The sequence below is a fragment of the Triticum dicoccoides genome, chromosome 7A, assembly GCF_002162155.2.
Source record: "Triticum dicoccoides isolate Atlit2015 ecotype Zavitan chromosome 7A, WEW_v2.0, whole genome shotgun sequence".
Taxonomy (NCBI): domain Eukaryota; kingdom Viridiplantae; phylum Streptophyta; class Magnoliopsida; order Poales; family Poaceae; genus Triticum; species Triticum dicoccoides.
The window spans coordinates 531,419,531-531,427,445 of NC_041392.1; the positions used below are offsets into that span (position 1 = coordinate 531,419,531).

Sequence of the window (7,915 nt, forward strand, 5' to 3'; positions counted from 1 at the left end):
GCCCATATAGGCCAAGGCGCACCCCCTACAGCCCATGTGCCCCCCCGGGGCAGGTGGCCCCACCCGGTGGACCCCCGGGACCCTTTCGGTGGTCCTGGCACTACTAGAAAAACCCCTACTAATGGCGCACCTAATATGGCCATTAATGGCGCATCAGTGGTGCGCCATTACTAGCACGCCATTAGTAATTTTTACTAATGGCGCACCACTGGTGCACCATTAGTATAGGCCAGGGTGCGCCATTAGTATGCCTCCCAGGCGCCATGTATACCCAGGTGCTTTGGCATACTAATGGCGCACTACAACGGGATGCGCCATTAGTAACCGCGGCATACTAATGGCGCACTGTCCTGTGATGCGCCATTAGTATGCTTTGTCATACTAATGGCGCACTGTCATGTGATGCGCCATTAGTATGAATATTAGGTTTTTTTTTATTTTTTATTTTCTGTTTTTTGCACAGGTTACAAAATGTATAATTTGACAAAATATAGACACCACACATCAACAACAGATTCATCGAATACAATAGAAGATTAGTCTTTGAATACAATTCATCATATTAGTCTCCGAATACAATTCATCATATTAGTCTCCGAATTGAAAAGACCGAACAAAGGTAGAACATTATATTACAAGTCTCGAGACCGCGAGTAGCGAGTTTGTCTTCACATTACAAGTCGATATCGATCATCTAAACTACCATCACATAGAAGAGAGATGCGGTCATCACGATGAGCATCATCACGATGAAACTCGTCTTCATCCGGTTCCTCCAACGCTCCCTCCCCTCTCCCGCTAGATAGCGGGCGTATCTAGATTCGGCCTCGGCCCTAGTGGTGTACCCTGCTTCAACACATTGGAAACTGAGTTCTGACTGCTACAAATTCAGTTTTCAGATACCAGCAATCAGGAGCCTACATGGTACCATTTTGTTATCCTAGCAAGAACAGCATGAGCCAAACAAGTAAATGGAAAACATGTTTCCTCAACAAGCAAAAAGGGAAAATGCAATTTATGGCACATAGATGTTGATCCACTGACATTCATAAATTTCAGAAGAGAAAACAGCAGGCATTGCCCATGCAGTATTTACTGCTAACCAGGGAGAAGAGGTTCTTATTTTCACTCCCAACAACAAGCAGGAAAACGTCTACATCGATGCACTCGGACGAAGAAAGTGCAGCATACATATAGTTCATAACAGAGTGCACTGTGTGCAGAAACAGGAAGCTAACATAAGATTTGTCTTCTAAGAAAAAAGCTAGCATAAGATTTCTTCTCAAAAAAAATATCTTCTCAAAAAAAAGAAGCTAGCATAAGATTTCTCTTCTGAGAAAACAACTAGCATAAGATTTTGGGAAAAAAAAGCTAGGACTGCATACCCCTAAAATAAACTAGGACCGCATGGCCACTATCCACTTAAACCCTGATGAGCTAATTTCACCACAAGTAAGCTAACCATTCGAGCGCTCAGTTTTCTCAAGGAAGAATATTTGGAACTTCAGCAGTCATTATTCAAGAGATGAAGAGAAGGATGCAACATTTTTTGCATCAATGGAGGTTGTCCATGAGAAGACAAGTATACCAATAACATACTGATGACATGATCACATAGTATACCAATACCATTTATATCCTAACAATATTTTCTCATCTTTTTGGCATCCTTCTTAACAATAACAATGTCCATGGTTAGAAAAACAAAACCATAAAACTCTACGTGAACTAGTCTAGAGGCATGACTGGAGATATGATTGGTGTTTATCTTTCCACACATGCAAACGGGTCTCTGAATCTAACATTCAAGAACCATTGCAATTATAGCACTAAAACAAACTTAATTCTGAACCATTGCAATTATAGCACTAACACATGCAAACGGGTCTCTGAATCTAACATTCAACTAACCTAGCACATGACCAGATCGGGCCCAGGTGATGAGCGGTAGTGGGGCACATAAGCATCAGACCGGCCACGAAACCCCGGCATCAAAATAGGGGTGGCCATCACGAAATCAAAAACCTTCATATAACTTCACACAAGTGTCCCACGCCATAAATCTTAGGGAAGCATGGCTAACAGATGTTAGCAAAGCAATATAATCCCAATAGTCTGCATTACGTAATAATACGACTAATATTCAGATTTCAAATCACCTCTAGAAATTATTATGCCTTGTGCGATGTTGCCGAGAAACATGCACAAATCAAAATCCAAAGCAAAGAAATTATCTCCATAATTGTTCTAATCAATCAAAAATTAGGTGGTACAAACTCTAGTGAGGCGATAATAATTACTCCCGCAAATTAGACTACTAGTCTGTACTAGCTAGTTTGTTGGCAGAGTACATTTTTCGGTAAATTAGTTCTTCCACCTCTGTAGCATGGGAAACTTAGCATGAACAGATGGGCCCCAGGTGATGTCAGTGTGACAAAAACAAAGATTATGCAGTAACTTAGCATGACAGCCCAAGCCCATACACCCAACAAATCACACCCTTAGTGTGCAAAGCATTAACAAGGATTCTATTATGAGCTCTCCCTTAATTCCCAACAATCACAATCAACAAAGCCTTATCCTGGTGATTGAACTACAACGTTGCAGACTGTTGGCGTAAGATCTGCAGAGTGCTACAGATATCTGAAATCGGTATCTTTCTTCAGAATTTCATGGTATTGCTATCAAATCATCCTTTGATGACCTGATTTGGTAGTGACATGTGGAATAAAAATCCATGAGCAGAACACAAAAAAAGTTTCCATCTCTAACATGAACATGGAAGAAAGATTAGCCAAGAACGAATGAAACCTCATAGAGAGGAGTTAGCCAGTTAGGTTACCTCCGGCAGCTAGAAACGAAGGCGGCGACGGTCGGTGCAGTCAACCACAAGCCAGATCTGTGGTGGAAGTGGCGAATCCATTTTGAATCCGTAGCGGTAGGGCTGTATAGGAGGATAGGGGCGGAGCTGCTGGAGGCAAACGCCTCCCTTCACGACACTGGACATCGCCGCCTGTCCCGCCACTACTCCAGTCGCCGACCACCGTCGAGGCTACGCCGCTACGGGCGTGTGGAGGAGAACCGGCCCAAGGGGGGAAATTTGAGGTGGCTGGCGACCTATGGAGGGAGGAGGACAGGGCAGGGCAGGGGAGCTGTTAGCCCGGCGTAGACAGGGAGGAGAGGCGCGACGACGACCGGGGAGAGAAACTGGGGACGACCTTGCGGGCTTGTGTGTGCGAGAGCACAGGAGCGACACACGGGAACAAACTGGCTATCGAGGGCGGCGGGGTGACGGTGGTGTCGGGGCGGCGTCGAGGGCAGCGGGGCGACGGTGGTGTCGGGGCGGCGCTGGGGCGGCGGGGCGACGGTGGCGTCGAGGGTGGCGGGGCGACGGTGGTGTCGGGGCGGGGCAACGGTGGCGTCGGGAGAGGAGATCGGGGAAGGGGATCGCGGGCGAGGGCGAGGGAGAGAGAGGGGATCGCGGGGAAGTAGGGGCGCACTCCGCCACGGTTACTAATGGCGCACTCCGCCACGGTGCGTCATTAGTAGTTTTGCAAAAAAAAACATACTAATGGCGCACTCCGCCACAGTGCGCCATTACTAGTTTAAACTAGTAATGGCGCACCGCGCGTGAGTGCGCCATTAGTAGTTTTGCAAAAAAAGGAATAAAAAAAATAATAAAAAAATAACATTAGTGGCGCGCTTTCTGGCTAGTGCGCCATTACTAGTTACAACTAGTAATGGCGCACTACCTGTGGATGCGCCATTAGTATGTTTGGACAGGCGCACTAGTTCAAAAAAAAAATTGGTACTAATGGCGCACCGTGGGCCAGGTGCGCCATTAGTAGTTTCAACACTAATGGCGCATCAGAAGGTGGTGCGCCATTAGTATATACTAATGGCACACCACTTGTCTGGTGCGCCATTAGTGTCAATACCATCTATAACCCTTTTTCTAGTAGTGTGGTACAATACCGGTGACCCCGAAACTTGTCCCGATGGCCGAAATAGCACTTCCTATATATAATTCTTTACCTCCGGACCATTCCGGAACTCCTCGTGATGTCCGCGATCTCATCCGGGACCCCGAACAACTTTTGGGTTACCGCATACTAATACCTCTATAACCCTAGCGTCACCGAACCTTAAGTATGTAGACCCTACGGGTTCGGGAGACATGCAGACATGACCGAGATGACTCTCCGGTCAATAACCAACAGCAGGATCTGGATACCCATGTTGGCTCCCACATGTTCCACGATGATCTCATCGGATGAACCACGATGTCAAGGACTTAATCAATCCCGTATACAATTCCCTTTGTCTATCGGTACGATACTTGCCCGAGATTCGATCGTCGGTATCCCGATACCTTGTTCAATCTCGTTACCGGCAAGTCTCTTTACTCGTTCCGTAACACATCATCCCGTGATCAACTCCTTGATCACATTGTGCACATTATGATGATGTCCTACCGAGTGGGCCCAGAGATACCTCTCCGTTTACACGGAGTGACAAATCCCAGTCTCGATTCATGCCAACCCAACAGACACTTTCGGAGATACCTGCAGTGTACCTTTATAGTCACCCAGTTACGTTGTGACGTTTGGCACACCCAAAGCACTCCTACGGTATCCGGGAGTTGCACAATCTCATGGTCTAAGGAAATGATACTTGACATTAGAAAAGCTTTAGCGAACGAACTACACGATCTTTGTGCTAGGCTTAGGATTGGGTCTTGTCCATCACATCATTCTCCTAATGATGTGATCCCGTTATCAACGACATCCAATGTCCATGGTCAGGAAACCGTAACCATCTATTGATTAACGAGCTAGTCAACTAGAGGCTTACTAGGGACATGGTGTTGTCTATGTATCCACACATGTATCTGAGTTTCCTATCAATACAATTCTAGCATGGACAATAAACTATTATCATGAACAAGGAAATATAATAATAACCAATTTATTATTGCCTCTAGGGCATATTTCCAACAGTCTCCCACTTGCACTAGAGTCAATAATCCAGTTCACATCGCTATGTGACTAACACTCAAGGTCACATCCCCATGTGACTAACACCCAAAGAGTTTACTAGAGTCAATAATCTAGTTCACATTACCATGTGATTAACACTCGATGAGTTCTGGGTTTGATCATGTTATGCTTGTGAGAGATGTTATAGTCAACGGGTCTGAATCTTTCAGATCCGTATGTACTTTGGAAATTTCTATGTCATCTTGTAGATGCAACTACTACGCTACATTTGGAGCTATTCCAAATAACTGTTCTACTATACGAATCCAGTTTACTACTCAGAATAATCTAGATTAGTGTCAAAGTTTGCATCGGCGTAACCCTTTACGACGAACTCTTTTACCACCTCCATAATCGAGAAAATCCCTTAGTCCACTAGTTACTAAGGATAACTTTGACCACTATCTTGAGATCCATTCTTGGATCACTCTTGTACCCCTTGACTGACTCATGGCAAGGCACATTTCAGGTGCGGTACACAGCATAGCATACTGTAGGGCCTATGTCTTAAGCATAGGGGACGACCTTTGTCCTTTCTCTCTATTCTGCCGTGGTCGAGCTTTAAGTCTTAACTTCATACTTTACAACTCAGGCAAGAACTCCTTCTTTGACTAATCCATCTTGAACACCTTCAAGATCATGTCAAGGTATGTGCTCATTTGAAAGTACCATTAAGCGTTTTGATCTATCCTTATAGATCTTGATGCTCAATGTTCAAGTAGCTTAATCCAGGCTTTCCATTGAAAAACACTTTCCAAATAACCCTATATGCTTTCCAGAAATTCTACGTCATTTCTGATCAACAATATGTCAACAGCATATATTCATCAGAAATTCTATAGTGCTCCCACTCACTTCTTTGGAAATACAAGTTTCTCATAAACTTTGTATACACCCAAAACTTTGATCATCTTATCAAAGCATACATTCCAACTCCGAGATGCTTACTCGAGTCCTTAGAAGGATTGCTGGAGCTTTGCATACTTATTAGCATCTTTCAGGATTGACAAAACCTTCCGGTTGTATCACATACAACCTTTCCTCAAGAAAATCGTCGAGGAAACAATGTTTTGACATCCTATCTGCAAGATTTCATAAATAATGCAGTAATCGCTAATATAATTCCAACAGACTCTTAGCATCGCTACGAGTGAGGAAGTATCATCATAGTCAACTCGAACTTGTCAGAAAAAATCTTAATGACAAGTCGAGCTTTCTTAATGGTGATACTTACCATCATTGTCCGTCTTCCTTTTAAAATCCATCTGTACTCAATAGCCTTACGACCATCGAGCCGTTCTGCCAAAGTCTACACTTTGTTTTCATACATGGATCCTCTCTCGGATTTTATAGCCTCGAGCCATTTATCGGAATCCGGGCCCACCATCGCTTCTCCATGGCTCGTAGGTTCATTGTTGTCTAACAACATGACTTCCAAGACAAGATCACGTACCACCCTGAAGTAGTACGCATCCTTGTCATCCCACGAGGTTTGGTAGTGACTTGATCTGAAGTTTCATGATCACTATCATAAGCTTCCACTTCAATTGGTGTAGGTGCCACAGGAACAACTCTTTGTGCCCTGCTATACATTAGTTGAAGTGACGGTTCAATAACCTCATCAAGTCTCCACCATCCTCCCACTCAATTCCTTCGAGAGAAACTTTTCCTCGAGAAAGGACCCGATTCTAGAAACAATCCCTTATTGCTTTCGGATCTGAGACAGGAGGTATACCCAACTATTTTGGGTGTCCTATGAAGATGCATTTATCCGCTTTGGGTTCGAGCTTATCAGCCTGAAACTTTTTCACATAAGCGTCGCAGCCCCAAACTTTTAAGAAATGACAGCTTAGGTTTCTCTAAACCATAGTTCATACGGTGTCATCTCATCGGAATTACGTGGTGCCCTATTTAAAGTGAATGTGGTTGTCTTTAATGCCTAACCCATAAACTATTGTGGTAATTTGATAAGAGACATCATGGTATGCATCATATCCAATAGGGTGCAGTTATGATGTTCGGACACACCATCACACTATGGTGTTCCAGGCTGTATTAGTTGTGAAACAATTTCCACAATGTCTTAATTCTGTGCCAAACTCGTAATTCAGATATTCATCTCTATGATCATATCATAGATATTTTATCCTCTTGTCACGACGATCTTTCAACTTCACCTTGAAATTACTTGAACCTTTCAATAATTCAGACTTGTGATTCATCAAGTAAATATACTCAACATCTACTCAAATCATTTGTGAAGTAAGAACATAACGATATCCACTACATGCCTCAACACTCATTGGACTGCACACATCAAAATGTATTACTTCCAAAAAGTTGCTTTCTAGTTCCATTTTACTAAAAATGAGGCTTTCAGTCATCTTGCCCATGTGGTATGATTTGCATGTCCCAAGTGATTCAAAATCAAGTGAGTCCAAACGGTCCATTTGCATGGAGTTTCTTCATGCATATACACCAATAGACATGGTTCGCATGTCTCAAACTTTTCAAAAACGAGTGAGCCCAAAGATCCATCAACATGGAGCTTCTTCATGCATTTTATACCGATATAACTTACGTGGCAGTGCCACAAGTAGGTGGTACTATCATTACTATCTTTTGGCATGAACATGTGTATCACTACGATCGAGATTCAATAAACCATTCATTTTAGGTGCAAGACTATTGAAGGTATTATTCAAATAAACAGAGTAACTATTATTCTCTTTAAATGAATAACCGTATTGCGATAGACATAATCCAATCATGTCTATGCTCAACGCAAACACCAATCTCGATGGTAGAGGGAGCGTGCGATGCTTGATCATATCAACATTGGAAACACTTCCAACACATATCGTCAGCTCACCTTT

The 7,915-nt window shown here is 43.5% G+C and overlaps 1 long non-coding RNA gene across 1 annotated transcript; it reads right to left on the reverse strand.

Moving 5' to 3' along the window:
- Positions 1–783: 783 nt before the first annotated feature.
- Positions 784–3,395, reverse strand: LOC119332191. Its single transcript, XR_005160851.1, has 3 exons — positions 3,219–3,395; positions 2,843–3,117; positions 784–846 (listed from the first exon to the last, which is right to left on the reverse strand). It is a non-coding gene; the product is annotated as an uncharacterized LOC119332191 (long non-coding RNA).
- Positions 3,396–7,915: the final 4,520 nt, after the last annotated feature.